The 21,613-nt window shown below is 35.5% G+C and overlaps 1 long non-coding RNA gene across 2 annotated transcripts in view; it reads right to left on the bottom strand.

Annotated features, from left to right (window-relative positions):
- The window catches only part of LOC146758878 (uncharacterized), a 54,178-nt gene that overhangs the window by 16,541 nt on the left and 16,024 nt on the right, over nt 1-21,613 (bottom strand). For both annotated transcript variants that reach the window (XR_014933603.1, XR_014933604.1), the window contains 3 exons: nt 14,494-14,566; nt 9,481-9,562; nt 7,213-7,331 (listed from right to left, as the gene is read on the bottom strand). This is a non-coding gene — a long non-coding RNA (uncharacterized LOC146758878). The remainder of the gene's footprint in view (nt 1-7,212; nt 7,332-9,480; nt 9,563-14,493; nt 14,567-21,613) is intronic.

The following is a 21,613-nucleotide window of genomic DNA, read 5'->3' as shown; positions in this document are numbered from 1 at the left end:
ATTTTAAAGAAACATCTCTCCTTATATACACGTTTTCATCTTACTGAAACATATATTTGACTTTTCAGGAGTAATTTAGTGCTTATTTAATAGAGAGGTAGCCTCTACTGGGGAGCTACCCAAAGGGATAGATTTGTTAGCATGGTACTGTTTTAACTGGTTATACAGATATTTTATACTCCTGTAGAAAAGGTAGAAATTATGACAAATGAATGAATTCAAATTAAACAAGCATTTAGTTCTCTATTTGCAATTAGAGGAAAAGGTTGTCAAATCTGTAAATCCTTTTGTTGTATACATTAAGAAATTAATATTTGATATATTGTTCCATCTGGTTCATCCATTCCTGATAGAGAACAAACTGTTTTCCCTTGAAAAATGCTGGGTGGTCATCTGTTGTGGTTTAATGGCCATTCTAATCCTCTCTTATTAAGTTGTCTGACTAAAGGGATGGGATGGCTCTTTTTTATACAACAGTTGCCAGACATTAGCCCTACTGAGAAGATGAAGTGAGAGTCCTATTATGGGACAAGTTATGAAGTGAGAGACTGTCAAAGTAATGTGGAAATTGCAAATCCGAATTCTGGGACCGTTATCAACTCACTGTCAGCTGCAGTGTTTCACCAGAGCTGGTTTTTCAAAGGGACACACATACTTCTATTTTTCTCTAAGATAAACGTAGGGATCAGGATGCCTTCAGTACTTCAGACTAAAAAATATCAGCAGATTTACAAAAGCAGTGATGAGAATTAGCGAATGCTTCTGTACAACCTTCAAGAATGCATAAATCAAGATCTCAGCTACACAAGCATAGCAAAGCAATACAGAAGTATTGTTTTTCTACTGTCTACTAAGAAGCTTGTTAAAGTTTTTGTAAATATATATGTCATCTATATCTTTTTAACTAGAAACACCAGCATAAAACTTAAATGACTGTAATTCTAAAGGAGCCAAATATGGATTATTCAAATACAGATAGGCATGAACTGAAGGAGAGCATATAGACAGTGAAGAAATTAGCACTTGGCTATTTTGAAGATCCATAAATTCACAAAGCAAACCATTAAAATCCACTGACAAATGTTTGAAGAGAGAAAAAAACAAACAACAACAACAAAAAAAAAAAAAAAAACAAAAAAAAAACCCTATAGTGAAATTACAGGGAAAAATATATCTATACAAAAAGGTTGGAAGTACATCAAACTGATTAAATGCCAAGGTTCTTCACAGTGAAATGGCCGTGCTCCTTAGCAGCAATGGACTTTCCTCCATGTCACTGCAGATACAATGACAAAAATACTTCTATTATACTAAAACCAAATCTTTTCATCCCTACTCCTACTGAGCAATACCTTATTCTGGTAAGCCTGCTTGCTGGATTAAGTTCAAGAATATTTGACAAAGGATGGCTGCATGTCTACTTTCACATGTGTGTTGAATGCCTCAACTCATTTCAGAAGGCTTGTGGAATAACCCAGTGCTTGTGGAAAGTTGCTCAAGCAGAGGATTTTCACATCTCTTCTCTGAGGAGTGCCAGTATTTCCCAAGAGCACACTGCAACAGTTGTCAGTGAACATCTCTGAGACTCCCACTTACATTAATGAAACTGCACAGCATGAACTAAAAGCTTGTTTAGTCCTATTCCTCATTTCTTCCAAGAGACTGAACACATCGTGTTCGCTTTGGAGAAGTGCTTCATTCCAGGGATTCATTGGAGACATGATTAATAATTATTATCCTACCCATATTAAAGAGAATATATTAGGTGAAAAGAAATATTACGCACACTTCTGAGAAGTTGTCTCTTGATAAATTTAGTTTGATTTAGGAATCGATTTCAGTTCACTGTAAATTTAGCAAGCTGCAATGTACTTTTTAATTATTTATTTATTTTACTTTTAACACAAGAGTTGTGCAAACAACCGCTGAAATAAAGTTGTTTGGAAAGCAGTGTTTTACAAATATTTACTTGCAGTTGAGAATCCTCTCTATCCTCTCTCCTCTATCCTCTTATTCTACAAAAAGATGCTGGTCACCAAAATGAAACATCACTGTATTATTAAAATACGATTTCTCTTCTAGATAGTGCAGGTTTGTGAGAGGGATGTTCAGTAAGTTATCCAGAGGACAAGGGGCCTCTCAGTCATCCCAGCCTATGGGCAGGATGAGTCCAATTTGATGTTTTTCTCTACTTCTGTCATCACAGATATTTTTCTAACAGAAGAGAGGTTGGAAGAAGGAAAAAGCAAAATTCTCTGCTAAAGTTTCCTTTGGGTTCACAAACCTAAGCCCTGTAATATTATTTAAAGTAACTTCTTGATATGGAAGACTAAGACAGCATTTAAAAAGCAAATAATGGTGGGGTTAAGTTGCTTCTTTAACTGCATTGATCTAAGTTGCTTCTTTAACTGCATTGATCAGCAATTCACCATTTTGTTTAAAATTCAATATTAACAAATTTGTAATGGATCAGCCAGGACCCATTATGAAGTAACAGCAATGCTAATTTTATTCTGCCAAATGTAAGTGGACTGATTTATCACATCAGTCTACTGCTCCATCAATTTGTCTCCAAAATAAAGGGGCACAAAAAAAAGTCCAGTGTAATAACTTACCATTTTTGTTTTAACTTGATAGAGTTATTTCTATTTTATTTATTTAATTGGTCTACGGGGAAAAGATGCCACGTTTGGGGAATTCCTTAAGATTTACTCAAAGATAACCCATACGACAGCCTAAGATTTCTAAACAGAAACTTGGAGTTCAGAGAGATTTTCATCACCATCCTCTAATTCAAACTCCTGTAGACCAAATGTTATTCTTATCAGTCGCAAGAAACCTGATGGCACAGGTTTAACTAGTTGGAACTAAGCTGGTAAACCTATCAACAGAAGAAAGTCTGGTTGAATCAGAAATATCTGCCAAACCGAGAGGAAAGACAAAACAAAATGCTATTGCCAGAGCAGGCAGTCACATAACTGATTTAAGCAGTTTACAGCCAGCTGGAACTGTGGCACTGAGAAGGCCTTGCCATGCTGAACCAGTTTGCACTCAACTGTTTCTAAAACCTGCCAGTCATAAATCCTTTATGCAACACAGATTCCTACCACTTGAAATATCAGGAAAGCTCCTTTCCAGTTATTCGACTGTGAGCTGTTCCAAACACTGCCAGAAACCACCTGCTCCAAATTCAGTTCTAGAACTGAGTTTTTCCTGCTTAGAAGGCACTTCGCCTGCCTCAGGTTTCAGCAGTTGCTAATTGCTGTTGTGAACAAGCTTTTACACGCTATTTTCAACTTCTGTAAATCTGCCTCTTACCCCTACTTGATTGCATATTTAATTTAGTGTGAACAGAAAAAGCTAATAATATTACATCTGCTAAAGTAGCTGAGACGCATGAGAAAGGGCAGCTACTAATGTTTTGTCTTATTTAGTTTTTTAAGGCTTTTGACTGCTGGCATTTTAGTCATTCCTTTGGTAGCTGCTAAATTTTCACAAGAACATGCTGCTTGGCCCGAAGCATCTCTAATAACAATAAAAAAATAAAAATATTTGGCTTATAATTACATAAGATGCACTGCAAGCTAACCTCAACTGAGAACACACATTACACTTAACCAAGACCCCGGATTCTTGGCAGAAGCCTCAGGGATCCATGTGGTGCTGTGAAAAGCAAGCACAAGGACAATTATAAAAGCACTGCAAGAACTACTGGTTTGGTTGTAATGTTGGCTGCATGCAACTGTTGAACCCTCTTTGCTACTTGGAGTTTTGCTGATAAAAAGGAAAACAGAAGTAAAACTGGATGGGTTCTCCATTCTTTTTCATAGAGTACTGGAGTATTAGCAAGAAAATGGCAAGTGCAGATGAGACCAGTCAGTGGGTGCACTGTCAGACATGTCCTGAAGCTCTCCTTGCAGCCTACTCCTTGCTCCTTCCCTCCTCATATACTGGAGTTCTCTTCAAAGGGGACCATAGTGGAGATGTTAAGAGCTAGGAAACCTTTGCACTATCTGCCTTTGCTCTCTGCTTGTGCATCATTCCTGTGATGGAGAGCCACTTTGCTCTTAAAAGCACCGAATCTGTTATTATATGCCGGTGATGTTTGAAATGTGGTGGTAGGAGACAACCCGGTGAGATTTCCAGAAAGCAAATGAGAAAATTTCCTGTGAAGCTGCCTGCTTTATAATGTCTCTAGAACTTACAGTTCATCAGCTACTCTATAGCGATTGTCTAAATGAATACTTCTGTCTCCATTGTGCCCTGCAGGTCAAAACTTGCCTTGCAGGGGTAATTTTTTTCTTGGGACAGAGGAGAGAGTGTCTGGTGCACTCAGGTAGTTCATGCCCTAACTTACTAATTTGTGAGTGCTGACTTTAGGAGCGACACTTTAAGTGCAAAACCGTTTATCTTATAATTGAACATCATGAATTCAAACATTCCGAGGTATTTCATACCAAAGTCATGGTGTTCTCTGTAATTAAAAAGCTCATTTATTTCCATATTCATTTGTTTTGACCTTACTTGAAAATAATTTCATTTAAAAAGAAAAAAAAAAAAAAAAAAAAAAAGGAGGTAAATTCTGTTAGTTGCACAGCGCTCTGGGAACTTGAGTGGAAATATCAAGCTGAAGACAAGTTTCCTCTCCAGTTTGTTTCCCAATATACCTACCAGCAGTCTCAAAAAGACAGAAAGAAAGGAAAAAGAGGGAAAGACAGAGAAAGGGGGGAAAGGGGAGTCTGAATAAAGATATTTTTCTTTCCAATCTCTAAAGATGCCAGCTTTGGAAGCAAATATCCCAAATAAGCCCTTGCAAGCTGTGACTATCACCTAGGAAGCCTATCACAAGGCTGTAGATTAATATTTTAAACCCAATCTGGCAGAGAGATCCATGTGTAGCAGCAGCGTACACTGGCCAGCCACTTGTGTTCCTGCATGAGTAGCACTCAGAGGACACATGACAACGTGACATGAAAGGCACAAATCTGTGCAGTGTGGTACAGATTATGTGGCTGCCAAGAGGAACACTATGATGACAGTCCCAGAGAGATCTGCTGGGCTGCCAGCTACACCTGAGCTGTGGGGTCCTAAGGCATTCCCACAGACCTCTGAGTGATAACTCATGTCAGAATAAGCCCAGGAGCTCAGTTCTGGGGAAGAAAACATAAAAAAAAAAAAGAAAATAATAATAAAATGCAGAGCTCTAAGACCACAAAGTGCATCCTAGAATTCAAATGCTCTGCAGGCCAGACAGTCTCTGGCATTACGGGATTGAGCATGATGTGAACACATCTCTCCCTAGCATTAAAAGGAGCCCATAGGCAAGTAATGCTCTGTGAAGCAGCCAGTGAAATTTGGTCTGTGTTGTAAGTCTGGGGGAAATACAGACTCTGTATAGATGCCAACACTCTAGTCTTAGGAATATGTTTTTTCTCTCTTACTCTCCTGAATTCTCCATTATCCAGTGGAATTCAGTTTTGCAATGGAAAAACACCCAAAATGTCAGACAGTACATGCAGTTCCCTGCTCCAGCAAATACTGGTCCATTTCCTACCATTTCAAATGTAGCACATTTCCTAGAAGGCATTAATTACTCATTAAAGCCCACTGCATAAATATTTACCATCACTAAGCTGTGGTCCTCAGTGGCTGTGGATCAACACATGTGTGCCCATTTCTCTGGGCAGATGCTCCAGTTGGATTCATACCCATAGGCTAACCTCACCTAAGAACAAGTTTAATACATTTCCAATAGTTCCCTTGAAAGTATAGCAACAACTACAAACTAGCTTTAAACTAACTTATCTTCTTAGAAGAAAGTAGGAAGAATGCACCATTTTCCTTCTTGTCTATTTAGTCAGGTTATTTTTCTTCCATACATCCGAATTTCCAATCTATCAGCTGCATGTAGCCAGTTACACAACTAGATAGATGCATTTTACTTAGACATTGCTGACTTGAAATCCACTTTCTGGATTGCAGTACGAGCACAGTGAGATCTGCTTACAGAATTTGGAAAAAATTAACAGCATCTATCTCCCAGTTTATCTGGAAAGCTTGAGGACCCATGGGGAAAAGTCTGTGAAATATGCAACCTTCCCAGGGCTCAACTGCTATAATTCACCCTCAGCTATTAATTCACTGGGATTGGAGTCACAAACAGGCAAACACTATTTCATTTAATCCACAAGCTCCTGAATGTTGATATGTCCCTGTAAATCAGATGTAAGTATAAAGTAATATGCAATCTTTGAAAGCTAAAGACAATCATCAACTGATGCACATTATCAGGCAAAATAACTAAAACAAGCACTTCCAGATGAACAGAGATGAGTGCTCTGCAATGAATTTAAAGAGTCTAGCAGCTCTGCAAAGTCTATTAATGAGACAGAAGGCTTATCCAAGGGGATACTGAAATAATACAGAGCGGCAGCCTAGGGATTATTTTATTTATTTCATTTGTTACTTTGCTTACCAACACTGAAAGCCGCCACACTGCAAGTTGGCCATGAAGAAATCAAGGCTGATTAATGGTGAAAATGAAGGGAAGAAATCTAATCTCATTAACAAGATAGGTAAACACAATGCCTCGTGTTTGAAGAAACTGTCTTGAGAATCCAAAGTCCTGACTAGCATCGCATAAATTCACCTGAACATATAGGGCCAGGAAATTAAAGGAAGTTTGGCTAATCAGCTGATATTGTGCATGGTGGTGAATTTTTCACTGATGAACTTCATGTACGCACGAGTTCCCCTTTCTCTTAAAATCTCAAACAGTTACGAATGTAAAATCCAAACCCAGTTTCATTTGGTGATTTCACAGTAGTGAAGTCTTTTTCTCAGGTTCTCTCTCTTGTAGTTTTCCAGTTGAAGTTATCTCAGGTTTTGCATTATAACCAAAAGGAAGTATCACTGGATTCAGAATAATAATTATAACTCTGATTAGAAAGTATTGATTTGGGAAATACGGAATAGACTCTTTTTAAAATACATACACATGTTAAATGCCATAATTTCAACAGGAATGACTGAGAGAGATTTACTGCTGAATACTCAAGATCAAGCCACTAAAATCCTATTGCAGAAAGAAGGTATGTTTAACGCAGGCCTTGAAATCAAATACAAAAATATATTTAAAATAGTTTAAACTCCTGATTATTGTTTTCATGCACCAAGAAGGCAGCACAATTTCCCCACTGTTTTTGTGCTTACCTTATCGGTGCTCAGAAAATGCCTCCTGTATCAGATCCAAAGAATGATCTAGTATGTTAATTCACATGGAGCAGATGCATCAAGAGGCTCAATCATCACACTGGTGGTCCTTTTGTTTGCTATGAGAAGGAAAAACAGATGTAATGAGGACTTTATTACCAAAATTTAAATACATCAAGGCTTTCATTAGAAAACAAAGTCACGATTTCTAAAAGTTAGGTTTAGCTGCTTTGAAAACTCTGCAATTTCAGCTTTTTAGTCATAGATGCCTTTGAATATGCCGCCGGGGACAACCTATATGATTAGGCCATCTATACTTTTCAAACTCCTGCCCTGCCTGTCTGCTGTAATTGGGAGCTTCACAGAGAGGCTTGTCTTTTACTATGAATCAGCAAAGAGCTTGTTAATAATTAATGACTTATAAGACATAACACTTCTGCTCAATAATGCTAATTTGATGGATGCATGAATGGCTTCTTAAGTAATGCCATTATTTATTCTCAAAGGAGAGGTGAGTTCAAACAGACCAGCTGCAGATTGTCTCTGCCATGCATGTTACTTCCAGAGCAGAGCACAGCAGTTTGGCATAACTCACATCAGCAGGGCAGATTTACCAATGGCATGGAACTGAGTTATACCCATAGATGCCATGGGTGCTTTGATGTGATTAACTAACAAATTCAAAATTTAATATAAAGCCAGCCTAAAGGAGAGAATTATTTTTGCAATATAAGGAGTAGATTGTAGCATGCAAAGGTACAATTGCTTTGAAAAATAATGTTTCATAAAGTAATACTGGGCCTAGAGTAAATGAGACCTTTCTCATTACCTCTGACACATGAAGGGGTTGCAAATGATTCAATTAATTCAAAAAAGTCTTTTCATAGAAAATATTATTCTTTATGTTTCTCTGACGTTCAACTAATCATGAAGTCAGGCGCTTAAATATGAAAAATATTGTGCAAGACAGATGCAGACGCCATGGTAAGAGCTGTTTCAGCCAGAGCCTGCTTCCTTTCAGATTGCAGCAGGCTGAACAAAAGTTTCATATCAAGTGACCCGTCACCTTCTAATTATAGACTACTTTGCCTCATGAATATCAGGGTAAGAGAAAATACTTTCCCTTCCTCTGAAATTTCTCTTTTTCTTCCTTAGCAGAAATCCCACCAGCTAGCTATTAAGCTTCAGTTGCGACCACAGCCCTACCTAATCTTTCTGTCAAGGCTGAATGAGAGCTTGTGTAGCGCTATGTTTCTTCTTCTTTATTTTTTTTTTTCCTTTGAACAGCATTCATGTGCAGTTCAGTACAACTGACTGATCTTTTCATTTTTTAATATCGTTTTAAAAATGACATATTTTTACACACATTTATTGTTAAGAAACAATGTGCTAATTCAGGACAATAAGTGATGCTGAAAGTGAACATCTAAAATGAATCTGTAGTGAAGGTGTTCTCCAGCACAGAGTAAAACAGGTTGACTGCTTTACTAGCTCAACACATACTGGCTTCTTAAAGGCTTCCTTTTGATTTGTGGGAGATTAAAATTCTGATGACACTCGAAGTGCTCTGGCTAAACTATAAAAAGCATGGGACAAACCTCTTTATTCCAAATTAGTATCCATTAAATTCTGATCTAAATGATAATGACCTCATGATTTCATTCCATACCTCTGTACAGTAGAATTCACCCAAAATCCCAACTGACAATTTTGGATTCTGAATCTGGTATAAGCTCTGAAATATCTGTTTGAATGTAACAGACAGAATTGGCCCAAGGTCTTTTATTTCTGAAGAAAATTCTGCTATGAACAGTACTAAAGTTCCTTTCAGTCTGCAAAAATTCACCTTTAGAATAATGTTTTCAACCATAAATGTGCTCTGATCACAGCTTAATATCAAATAGCTGTTCAAGTTAAACTTTACCATGTTATTATAATTGCATTTTTCTACCTATAAAGACCTGGAAGCCTCAATGGGCTACACTGTGCCATCTTGCCTTCTGTTCTTCTGATGCTAGAAAGAACATATGCATTCTTCAAACTATAACTTCATATTACATTTCCTAGAATATAAAAATAAGTTAATCTTACCTGCAATTAAAATTTTAGTATGTTTCATGGCTATGAGTACCTTCGGTCTACTAAATAACAGCTACAGTTCAACAGCTCAGTCCAGCAGAATGGATTTGCACAACTGCAAATTCAAATCCCTCTAGTCCAGGTGGAGAGATTTTGTTAGAAAGCTGCCAGGAAGCAGGATGCACTTACTCGTTTAGTTTGTTGTTATCTCCAGACCACCACAGCTCAGTATAATTTAGTACAGTTTGGTAACTTCTGCCCAAATAAGACCCTGCAATGAGATTACAGGAGAACTGAAGGTCAGTTCTAAAAGGTATCATCAAAAGCAAATGCAAGGCCTACCTGCACTGTATTTATCTCTAGCAAATGTTGTGTAACAAATAGGATAAAGCTGGAGGTGTATAGTGGGCACAGAGATAAAATTGAAAGGAAAATGTTTGCTAGTTAGTGTACATGTCAGGGAAATTCTCACTAGCTACCTCTAGGCAGACCCAGACCACTGGGATTGAGTACAGTCACCACACTAATACCTTTTGCCTGAACTCCTAATTTTTTTAAGACTTGGTTATATTGCAGTTTAATATTATTATTATAATATATTTTTATTTTATTTTATTTTTTACAGAGAATGAATAGTTGAATTTGAAAACATAAGGGAGAAGAAGCAATGGAAAATAAAACACAACAAAACCAACAAAGCAACCAAATAAACAAAAACCAGCAACCTTACAAGACATGCAGTAGAATAAATGGTTTTTGACCTAGAGGCTCCACTTTGGCTTCCCAACCAGAGGGCTTTCCTATTCTAGGAAACAGCACATTCCAAGTACATTAGCAAGTCTCTATGCTGTAGAACAGAGTTTAGCTTTAATTGTAAAATAAGTGCTAAATGACAATAGATTTTCTATGTAATCAATTTGTGCTCCTACTAATATTTTCTCATGAAAATTATTTTACACTGAATACCTTTGTGATTTCCTTATGACTCACCATAAAGCCAAATACCACTCTTGCTTACAGTTAATTGTTATGTATTACGTTTTCTTTTCCATCCCTTTGCTACATAAACTATTTTGCTTTTTCTTCATTCCCTTCTTTAGAATAAGGGGAAAAGAAAGTCCTAAAACAGCAGCATAATAACAAAAAAAACAAAAACCCTAATTCTCATCTCTTCAATATTTGAATAGAAGTTCTGTTAAACAGCAGAATGTTCACCAGCTAATAAACTCAAGAAAGTACCCCTCATACAATAGGCGTTACTCAGAATGTTTTTATATGCTTATCATAGTAATTAACATTCCTAGTCTCCTAACAACTCTGTCTCCCCAAAAGAAAAGAGGAAAGAAAACAACAAAGGAAATATTCCCAAGGCACAATATCTCTTTTGTTTTTGAACTCTGAATTTGCATATTCATGTTCAACAAGTAACATCTACTGACATCTCCACGGTTACCTTTTTACAGCAAAACATCATCTTCCTCTGCAAGCCAGAAGCCACCACCTTGTTCATTGTCAAAAGATGTATTCTAATCAAAGAATTCAAAACTGTGACACATTTCTTAATTGGAAAATATTTCCAGCTCCTATTTTGAAAATAATCAAAGACTTCTAGTGCTTACATCAAACACACACGTTCCTAAGGGCACAGAAAACTTAATACCAAGCCCTGGGAAATGTTTCTGAGCACTCTACATTATGCATCAGTATTCAATGGCCGTGGTGAAAATTCAAATACCTTAGCAGAGAATCATCATCCACTTGTTTGCTGTTTGGTAATCCATGAAACAGTAGTTCCTCACTGGAATTCATTGTCCTTAGATAACTATCCATATGATGGAAATAATCACAGGTATTGTTTTTTAGCTTCCTTAAATAAGGGATCTACCATTCAGTGAAATGAAACAGATGGGAAACTGAAGTTCTGTTAAATTAGAAACTCATTTTTTCCCCCCAGTCAATAGGGCAAACTATCAAATACAATCATTATAGCTATTTTAATAATGCATATATTTATTAACTACTCCAATATCCTGTGGTGTGCGCAATGATGCTCACCATGGATAGTCTGTTGATTCTGCTGTACCACTGACTTGATTTCTATTTTTCCAAAGAGGATAGACAGAAAGTAAACAATGTTGTTATTTAAGCTTCTTCCATATTAGAAAAAAAGAAATAAACAATAAATGAACAGTCTCAGTGTGGTGTCCAACTGAGAGCACAACAAAATGTGAAACAGAGACATCTTGCTGTCTTATTCTGAAGGGTGGGGGGGGGGATGGGGACGGACTGCAACACAAAGGAGAGCCATGAAAAAACAGTAAATTCAACAATACTTGGACAGTGTTTAGGTAACAGAGGAAACTGTACATTAAACAAAGGCAAGCTGTTCCAAGAAAACAAATGTCAACAATTTAGAGAAGCATTTGGTACGATTCTACAGGAAGGACAAATACATGTTCCCGAAAACACATACGTGTAACAAGAAATAAGGATGAGACCATACGAAGAATGATGTTCTGTAGAAAAGACAATGTACAAGGCAGAGTTAGAAAAGAGTTTCTCATGCATTTCCTACTGCTTGGCTTGAACTTTCAATTATAATTCAGCAGCAGAGAATGTGTTGCCCACTAATGGATATACATCCTAAAGACAAAAATTTAATTGGCATGTCCTTGCTAGAAAAGAAAAAAGTGCAGAACTATTTTTCTGCTATAAAAGTAAATTATACAGAATTGTTTTGTGAATAACATGTTTAGAAAGTATGAATATGACTGAGATCCAAGTGTCTTTATCTCTGAATGGAACACTGAATCGTCCCTGTTAAACAGATTCTAATAGTATTACAGAAGGAAATGCAGGAAGTTAAAACATGTAGCACTGAACAATGTTATGCTCATTAAACTTTCTTTCTATTCTTGCTCAACTTGAGCACTTCCTCTGTAGATCTGCAAGGAAGAATGAACATTCTAGCACGTAGCTTGCTCTCAGAACCTTCCTCCAGAAAACACAGTACAGATTTTGATGTTGGTGATATTTATTTCACTTTATGTTTCATTTATTGATTTTGGTTTAGGAGAATGGATCATGATGTTCAACAAGCCCAGATACTGAAACATTTTGAAGTCATCCAATATTCCAAATTTAAAATATCTGTAGTGCTGCCTTATTCTATAAAACTCTGGCAGCATTCTGTGATATTTATTAAAATATTTGTGATGTTTCTTTTTAATTTGTCAAACAAGGGACAGTGCAGGTGGTAATGCAGCACAAGAAGATTCATCTGAAACAGAAATAACCTCTAAGGACACTACCCTGCTGTTCATGTTTATTCAAAACTCCTACTAACTTGAATTCTTCATAGCAAATGATGCTGCATATTGGTTCAGTTTCTCATCTCCTCTTCCAGAGGTAAACAACAAGTTTCAGTCACTCTGATAAATTCACTTTACTTGCAGCTTGCTTAGGGATATCCAGACAAAAAAAAAAAAGTAAAAATATCAACCCCACTAAAATGTGACTTAATGAAATGGTGCTTTCTAAATGACACTGCAAGTTAAAATTCTATCCATTCATGTTATCACCCCAATGACAAGCCACAATGAAAATCACTTGTAATGATACCAGCTCAAGACATGAAACAGGACACATCATAATGACCTAAAAAAATAGCCATATGTTTGAAAAGGCCAGCTGAACAGCTAGCAAAGAGGCAGATATTATAGGTTAAAAGCATATCAAGTATCAAGTTGGAAATAAACACAAATAAAACATAAGGCATCTACATTCAAATAAATTAGGGTTATCAGAATTCAAATGAAGAGCCATTGTCATCTTTCAACCTAAAATAACTAACCAAGTAACTTATTCAAGGCAGACAAACTAGAGAAGATCATTATACTGTTTAGGAGCGACTTTGGAGTATAAAGTGGAGCTAGCTATCATGGAGCATCACAAATAAGTGAAGCTGTATTGCTGGCAACCTAAAATCATTCTTATATTGTCCCTGGTACATTCACTTATTATACAATTATAAGTTCTCTATATTTTTTAAAGATAATTCTGTAATCTAAACTACTGTGTCTTTTGTGAATAATATAGCATATATTAGTATAATACAGCATAGCATAGCTGGAAGGGACCTTCAGAGACAATCTAGTTCAATCATCTGATCACTAACCAAAAAATTGAGTATGTAAACATGTATCTGCAGTAGATTAACTCTCATTTGGCTTAGTTGTGCATACTTTAATGTACACACCACAGTTTTCACCAGATGAAGTTCTGATGTACTTTTTTTTATTCCTAAGGTGTTAAAATATTTTTCCCAGGACTTGGGAACTGTGAAACTCATTGAAAAGAGAAGATACAAAAATTGTCACTCATCAACTGCAGATTATAAAACTTCTCATTTCACTAGATGTGCCTAGATGATGATGGTAATTATGTTATGCATACTGATGAAACACCATGGAAGAGGATCATATTTTATTAAATGTGATGAAAGTAATGTAAGATGTTAAGTTTAAAACTCTTCCATATTCTAATTTGTAAGTCTTTATGGCCAATGCTCACACAAGACAATTCCTATAATAATTACCCCTCAACCCAAATATAGACAGCAGAACAATTTTAATATTTTAGTGGTTATTGGATGTAATTTTTTAATAGAGACATGCTTCAAACTATCTGCTTTTTCAATTTTCACATGAGTGAATCGTACTCTATATTATTTGTTTTCTTTTATTGGTCTTATATTTCCCATTCTTTCAAGAGTTTCAAAGTGTTTCCAGGCCTTCCATTTATTTGGCTTCTGGAAGATTTGATCTGTTCGCCATTTCTAACAAGTTGGTTTTTTGCACTTTCCTACCAAGATGAAAGAAAGCTGATGGTGTCTTGCTTACTAAAAAGCACAACCATTAGTAAATGAGAAGATAAGGAGTCTAGAATAACTCGCATTCTAATGAGAGAAATAGTAATTCTCCTGTAGAATAGCAATAGAACGGCTTAGGATGCCCCACTTGTATTTTTTGCTATTTGCATTTGATTCATGTGCATTTAAATTCCCCTGTGGGATACTCAAGAAAACTGAAGTGATAAGAGAAACTGCTTTATCAACCAGATTCAGATACTCTCATCTCAGCGTGACCCACTACAGCTACTGTTACAACATTACACAGCACACACAAAATGTAACTTACATACCAAGGTGAAGCAGTAAACAGAAACAAACAGGCAGTCTTTCCCTTTCACAGGTTTTTCTAGGGCGATTTGTGTGCTGTGAAGGCAAGTTAGAAAAGTTAAGTGATCTGTTTAAAGGAGATTAGATAGAAGCACAATATAACCAACACCAACTGCATACAAACTGCAGCATTCAAAAATCAATACAAGAAAAAATTTACATATTTCAAACTGGCTGCCTGTTAGGTTTTCTAATGGCTGTTGATGCCATCTAACTTACTATATAGTATACTACTGCTAAATCTGTAAGAAATTATTCAGACTTCAGTCATACATTTGAGATGTCTTTAAGCGATGGCTTAAGCATGATCACACTAGTCCAAATATTTCTAAGAGCTGAAGAATTAGTAAATTCAGACACATAGCAGGAGAAAACGTTCCAAGCTCTTTGGATTTACAGAACTTGCTTTTCCAGGAAGAAACAAGACAAAGCAAAAAATCAAATTTGTAGGAGAAAGCAATGAACCCCCCAGGGAAAACTGTAAAAATCTCTAAGTGCTTTAGAGAATTCAACTATTAGAAGCTTCATATCGAAAATGACATCATAAGTAAAATATAATACAAATTAAAAGTGAGACAGTAAGTGAATATTGTTGTCTTCATACAGCCAGACATAACATAAGTGAACTCAGATTCCTTGTGGGGATATTCAGCAAGTAAAAATCTCCTTTGGAAAGTTACTGTGTGGCTAATGACAGAGATATGCACAAGTGTTGAATAGTTAAAAGGTAGAGATTCTTACTAAAAAGAAAAGAAATAAGTGCTTTTTGTACTTTTTGTTAATGTTATGTTCTAGGATTAGTTGATACTTCTGGGAAATCTGTTATCTAATTTATATATTTTTATATATTATACTTTTTATTATTATTTATATTTTTATATATGTATTTTAGATATAAATCCTTTTTCTTTAATACAGTCCCACTTAAACCAGTTCAGTACCATGTAATCTGGGGAAGGGCATAGCTCTTCAAATTACTGTTGAGTAGTTTGTAACAAATCTGACTTCTCCAGTAACCACTTTGCTTTCAAAAAGATACTTCCAATATTAGTGATAAATCTCTTTATGTAAGATATATTCTCTCCTACAATCTTCTCTTTAACCTATATTCACTACTACAAATCTACGGATTAATTAACTGGTGACTTTTTTTTAAGTTAGTGAAACTAACGTTATATAAGCATTCATTTCCTCACAGCCAGCCCATTATTTCTCAGTTTGATATATAACATGAAAATTAGCATTCAGTCCCTTTATTTAGAGAACATTATCAACATATAACACTATACTTTGCTGTAGAGTAAAAATTGTGACTGTCCTCCAAATAGATTGCCTTTTTTTACCTATGAAAACTAGGTCTTTGATCTTACAGTGAGATTATATAGCTGTCAGAGTGATTTTCTGTTTTGCTAAAGCAACAAAAATTAAATTCTGGATGAAAGTCAGTAAAAGTTGAAATTAATTCAGAATGTAGCAGTGTTTTCAGTTCTTGGCTTTAATGATAGCTTTTAAACTATTGTGCTTCTCAGTTAACACTGGAATATTTTATAACTCTGTAATAGATGGCATTACTCTTTAGTTATACTGCAAATGTTTCCTAGCCACACAGTAAGATAAAAGAAAAAGATTAAATTTCCCTGGCATCACTGAAATTCTCTTCTAATATTTGCCAAGCTATCAGGGACTCAAAGGTAAAGCAGCAAATTCTGTTCTTGATCTTACTGATCTTGTCCTGTAGCAACATTATTCCAATGGCTTTGGTATAGATGCCATTTCTACTGATAGATACTTCACTTCTACTGATGGATACTTTGAATCTAACTCCAAAAGTTGCATCACATTTATTTGTAAACTATAAGCACTTGCTGATTTTCTGGTCTGAGCTGGAACACTGTTTAATTCTGAGGTTTGAGGTATTTATCTTGGCAGGACTGCAGTGCTATACTTCTAAGTATGCAAATAAACAAATAAATAAGTTTTTCATTCTCTCTAAGATCAGTTACTTCTATTTTGAACATCAAGCTGCCTTTGGCAAAGTAAGCTTTTATTTCTGCACTGATGCTCAGACAATTGTTTGTTTTGATTCCTGGTAACTGTACAGCAAACAGTAAACTCCCACGCAAGTGGAAATATGCTGCATACCGTATGAGGCAATTTATATGATTACATTTACGTTACTAGTGGCTATAAGTAAAAAGTTAGCATTCCTTAGTTCTCATGATCCATTGGCATATGCAAGAGTATACGTATCTCGCTGTGTTTTCAATCAAATCATGAGTCATTAAATAATATTTCTGGAGATTGCCTTGTCCTGTTTGTCATCAAAATCTGAGGCAAATAAGTTTTGTTTTTTTATTATTATTATTAAATAATGTTTCTATTTCAGCAATGAAATGAATTGAAACATATCTCTAAAATTCACTGAATTTACTTCAATCTCAAAAGATAGACTTCTGGGGATTGAAATTCATGGCAAAATGAAGTCAACACCATGGGAATATGTCACTTTGGAGCCTGTTTAAAGATGATCCATCCATTTTATGGTCTGGGTACAATTTTATGAGGATACCTATTTTTCATACAGATGTTATAGGACATTTTAGAATAATTTGATTGAAGAGTAACCTTCATCTTATGTCTCTCTAACATCAAAATACATGTTGTGCTGGAAATATATCTCAAACTTAGAGGTAAATATTTAAAACCTTGGAGATAGAGTTAATAAATTAGAGCAGGTGATTCAAGTGAAAAAGAATGAACCTACTTAGACTGCCAATACAATTCACAAAATGAATTTTCGTGTTCTGTCAAGGGAGTCTTGAAGTCAATATTTACTGCACATAAAATGTCAAACACTATAGAAGCACAAAGCTGTATTGTTTGTACCACTGGTCTCAGAAAGGTGACAACTCTTCTGGTTATAAAATGACAGTAATAGTTCAGAAGTTTTAAAAGTTTATCCATATTGAAGTGTCAGGAAACTATTTTATTTTGTTTTCCCCTTTCTTATCTTTTGTTATACACCAGGTACACTGCCAAAAGTGCAAAGGTTTGCTGCAGTTAAATGAAATGGACTAAAACACTAAAAGAAGAAATGACCCAAAATTGTAAGATAAATTCCTGTAGATAACAAAGGGCTTTGACTATATTCTCACACTTGTGATTCATGATAACCTAGAGGCTGAGGTTACAGTGGTATATTAGAATGATGTTACTGATCAGCAGATGAGATCTTCCTGCAAAGGTGTGTAAGTTGTGGACTCCTAAACATTGTACTTGTCAAACAGAAATGAGAGAGGAAAAGACTTCTTAACTTGGGAGGAAGAAAAAAACACCTCACAGCTAATACATGCTCCTTTCCTTGGATCAGGACCTTATGTCCCTTATTTTCTGAGGAGGCAACCGAGATTAGCTTGCAGATTACTGGTGCCTCTCTTGAGCCAGGACCATAACAATGTTCAGTTTTACAACTATGACCTTTTAAGAGGAACCACATTTATATAAGATTAAGTTATAATCCAATTGTGACCTGTATAACTTGAGCATTTAGAGCAAACTTGCCATGCATTCCGGTGAAATAAAACAGCCCTCATCTTTAATGGATAGAAAGAACAGAGATCTCCCTTACCTGTCCCACTATCTCCCTCTATTTCCATTGACATCTCTAATTACCCACAGAGACACCCGACAACTGTAACTTCAGTAGAAGTCCAACTGTTGGTGAAAGTTGGACAAGGGGGAAAAGGCCTAGTTTACTGCTGAGGAATGGAAACACAGGAAAAAAGACCAAAGAGAATTAATAGAAGATAAGCCCTTATGGTTACTCTATATTTCCATATTCAGTTTTATTTTTAGATGAAAAAGTTTTGCTTTTGCTCTGGGAATAGATGTGATGGTTCAGAACCTCTATTTTCTATAGTATTTGCAGCCTTTATACATCTGCATGAAAAGTTTCCTTTAACAGTTCTCATCTCTTAAGCCATTGGCAAGTCACTGCAATTGAAAACTGAGTTCTGACTTTCACCACAGTACGCATGCCCAGGAAGGTGGGGTACTCATTATGCTCCCAGATACCATTATGGGCTTATCAGGAAAAGAATTCATTGTCAAATTTTCTTTATGAAATTTCTGAATAAGTAAAAAATTTAAATAAAAAGACCTAGAATCTGTGACTTGAGAAAGCTGTGCATAGCCAACGGAGTAACAGGTAGCTACAGCACAAATTTAGTTCTTAGAAATGCTTAAAAATAATTTAATTGGAAAATATATGCTATACCCACAATATGTTATCAGTACAAAGAAACACACTGCAAAGCCCCTGGTCTAAAACTTCCACTCATGGGGAGAAGAGCATGGAACAAGAGCTATTATAATCCTACCACACTTTTAGAGTAAATCCTCCATCAGTACTTGTACAGTAATGAGAATATTATACTGTATCTTTTATTACATGCTTAAGAAGTCTGTCACAGAAAGTCCTGAATGTTGTTAACTGTTAATTCATCTTTCCAAGTGTTGGTCATATTTTATGCTTAAAAGCCTCATAGAAATGCTTTCTAGATTATGTAGTCTAAAGCAATATCTGCATTTTCAAACATCTACTCTAATCTTCTGTTTGCAATCTCATTTAATTTACAAAGTAGACATTGAAAAATCTATTTCAGCTGTAATACATTTTCTTTTGCAAACTGCATTCCACTTATTAGCAAAGCCCTGAATTGTCTGACTGAATGAATAAGTGCATGTAGGTAAATTAAAGCTCAGAAAATACTTTGTTGCATTCTACAAATGCCTATTACCCACCTATACATGTCATTTCTTTCCAAGGTGGAAATTGACACTTAATGACAGGTACATCTGAGATAAACAGGAGTTCTTTAAATCAGGGTGTCTTAGATGATATCATTTCAACTACAAAATTCTTGCATACACTTTATGATACAAAGACTTATCTTTTGCTCAGCACGTTCAACACTGCTCTAAATTCTGACCAGTACTCTTGAGTGCTAGAGAATGTTGAAAGCAGGGCTTATTGAAAATGAACTGAATCCAAAACTTCATAATTTCTTTCTGCAGAAAAATCTCTAGGATTCTGCCATTAGAACTTTGCTTTCTTGGAAATGTATTCCAAGAAAAACTCACTAACCTACACTGTTAGATCGGTTCATTTTGTCCATCTGTGTTCATGATTCACAAAAACCTGAAATAATTCATTTTAGTTTAAGACCATCAACTTTAGGTTGCATTACCTCGTATTTGTCTCAACCGTACACATGTGAGTAGAGATGGCAGAGTAACTGCCATATAACGGCCTACTTAATTGAAGTAACCTGATGTATTTTAAAAGGGCACAGTGCACATAAATTTCAATTGCCTATGAAGATGATAACATTTCTAACTTTTCCATAATGTAACTAACAGAATGATAGTTTTGTTCATCTTCCCCCATTACTGTATTCCACAATTATTTACATGGGCTCATTCACTAACTCTTCAGTTGCAAATTTGGCCTAGCTATTAGCAATGATGAGTGAGAGAAATGGAGAAGGACTCTCTTCATCATTGCCTGGCCAGAGAGAAAGGAGCCTACAGCTTACCTGTTTGGACATTAGAAAAGTGGATAATTAGTTATAAAGTAGGTTGAGTGTCTAATTATTTTACTCATAAACAATGATGTAAAATTTTCAGGTTTTGGATAGTTCACAGAAATGAAATAGGAAGCAATATTTTCATCTTTACCTATTTTGATAGAGGTCTGGAAAGCTACATTAAATTACTCATCGTCTTAGCTCAGTTCAAAATAGTTTGACGTCAGTAACCTCAGAAATACAGCTGTCACAGTCATAACCAGAAGGCAAGGATTTCATTAGCCTGGATGCATTTCATTTTACTTCAGTGACACTTGGCTGTCAGTGTGGCACCTGTCTGAAGCTGGACTACTTTGATCTGGTCCACATCCCAGTAAGTGAAAAAGCCTTCTATTTATTACAACTAAAGAAGTTTTTCTTTAGTTTGAATAACAAGATCTGGTGCATTCTGCACTAAACAAACAAACAAAAAAACATTAACAAGCTCAACATCTGTTGAATACATTTATCAGTTTCCACTGGAGCAAGAAGGCTAATATTTTTTGATGAGTTTTCACTTGGGGAAAAAAAATTACCAAACCTACCACAACAAAACAGTATCCAAAGACACACACAGCAGAAGCAAATAAATCATGCAGTGTGGCCTTTTGAAAGGTCACAAAATAACATGCAGTTCAAGACTAATTGATATCGGCATACCCATTGTAAAGAGAGTGGAAAAAGTGATCAATGTTCAAATGATGGAGAGAAACCTACAATATGCATACATCATAAAATGACAGCAAATTCAAAGGAGTGACCTCTGATGGGAGTAGATGAATCCAGAAATTGAGCACAATGTCACATTTTTGATCTGAAAAGTAATTAGAAGTTGGACATATAATGAAGATAGAATATTAAACATTAGTTCATTGGACAGTCAAAGTTTTAATGAAAATCTGAAGCACTACAAAACCTTGAGCACTCATGTATCATTTCACATACTTGATTGGAGTACTTCAATAAGTATGGACACAATACCACTGAAATATTATTACTTCATCAGGGAAGTCAGAAGAAAGGAGATTATGTAAAATACACAGGAATGATTGTTCAAATTCAAATAATTATCAAAATATTATTATTAAAATATTAATAAATATATATTATATAACTTATATATAATAAATTAATGAAATAAAAAGCTTCAAGAGGTACCTTTTTCATTTTGAGATTAGTCAAGAATCAAGTGATAAACTTTCCAGGTTCAGTGTATATCAGTATTTTCATGGCTCCTCCAATATCTTCAGGGTAACAACAAAATGGCTGATCCATGAGTAATTGTTATCTGTTAGGTATTCCCTTTCCTTCCCTTTCTCTTCTCTTCCATTCCTCTTTCTTTCCCTTGTTGTTAAGGTCTTTTCTCATGCAGTTTTATTTAGTATTAGTGTTATTATAATAGAGATAATAAGGGAAAAGATAATTCTGTCATCTCCAAAAATCATCATTAATCTGT

This window comes from Coturnix japonica, chromosome 12, assembly GCF_054131305.1.
Source record: "Coturnix japonica strain WE chromosome 12, WE-NBRP24, whole genome shotgun sequence".
NCBI lineage: Eukaryota > Metazoa > Chordata > Aves > Galliformes > Phasianidae > Coturnix > Coturnix japonica.
Note: the sequence above shows the minus strand (reverse complement) of the source record. Positions and strands in the feature narration are given on the sequence as shown.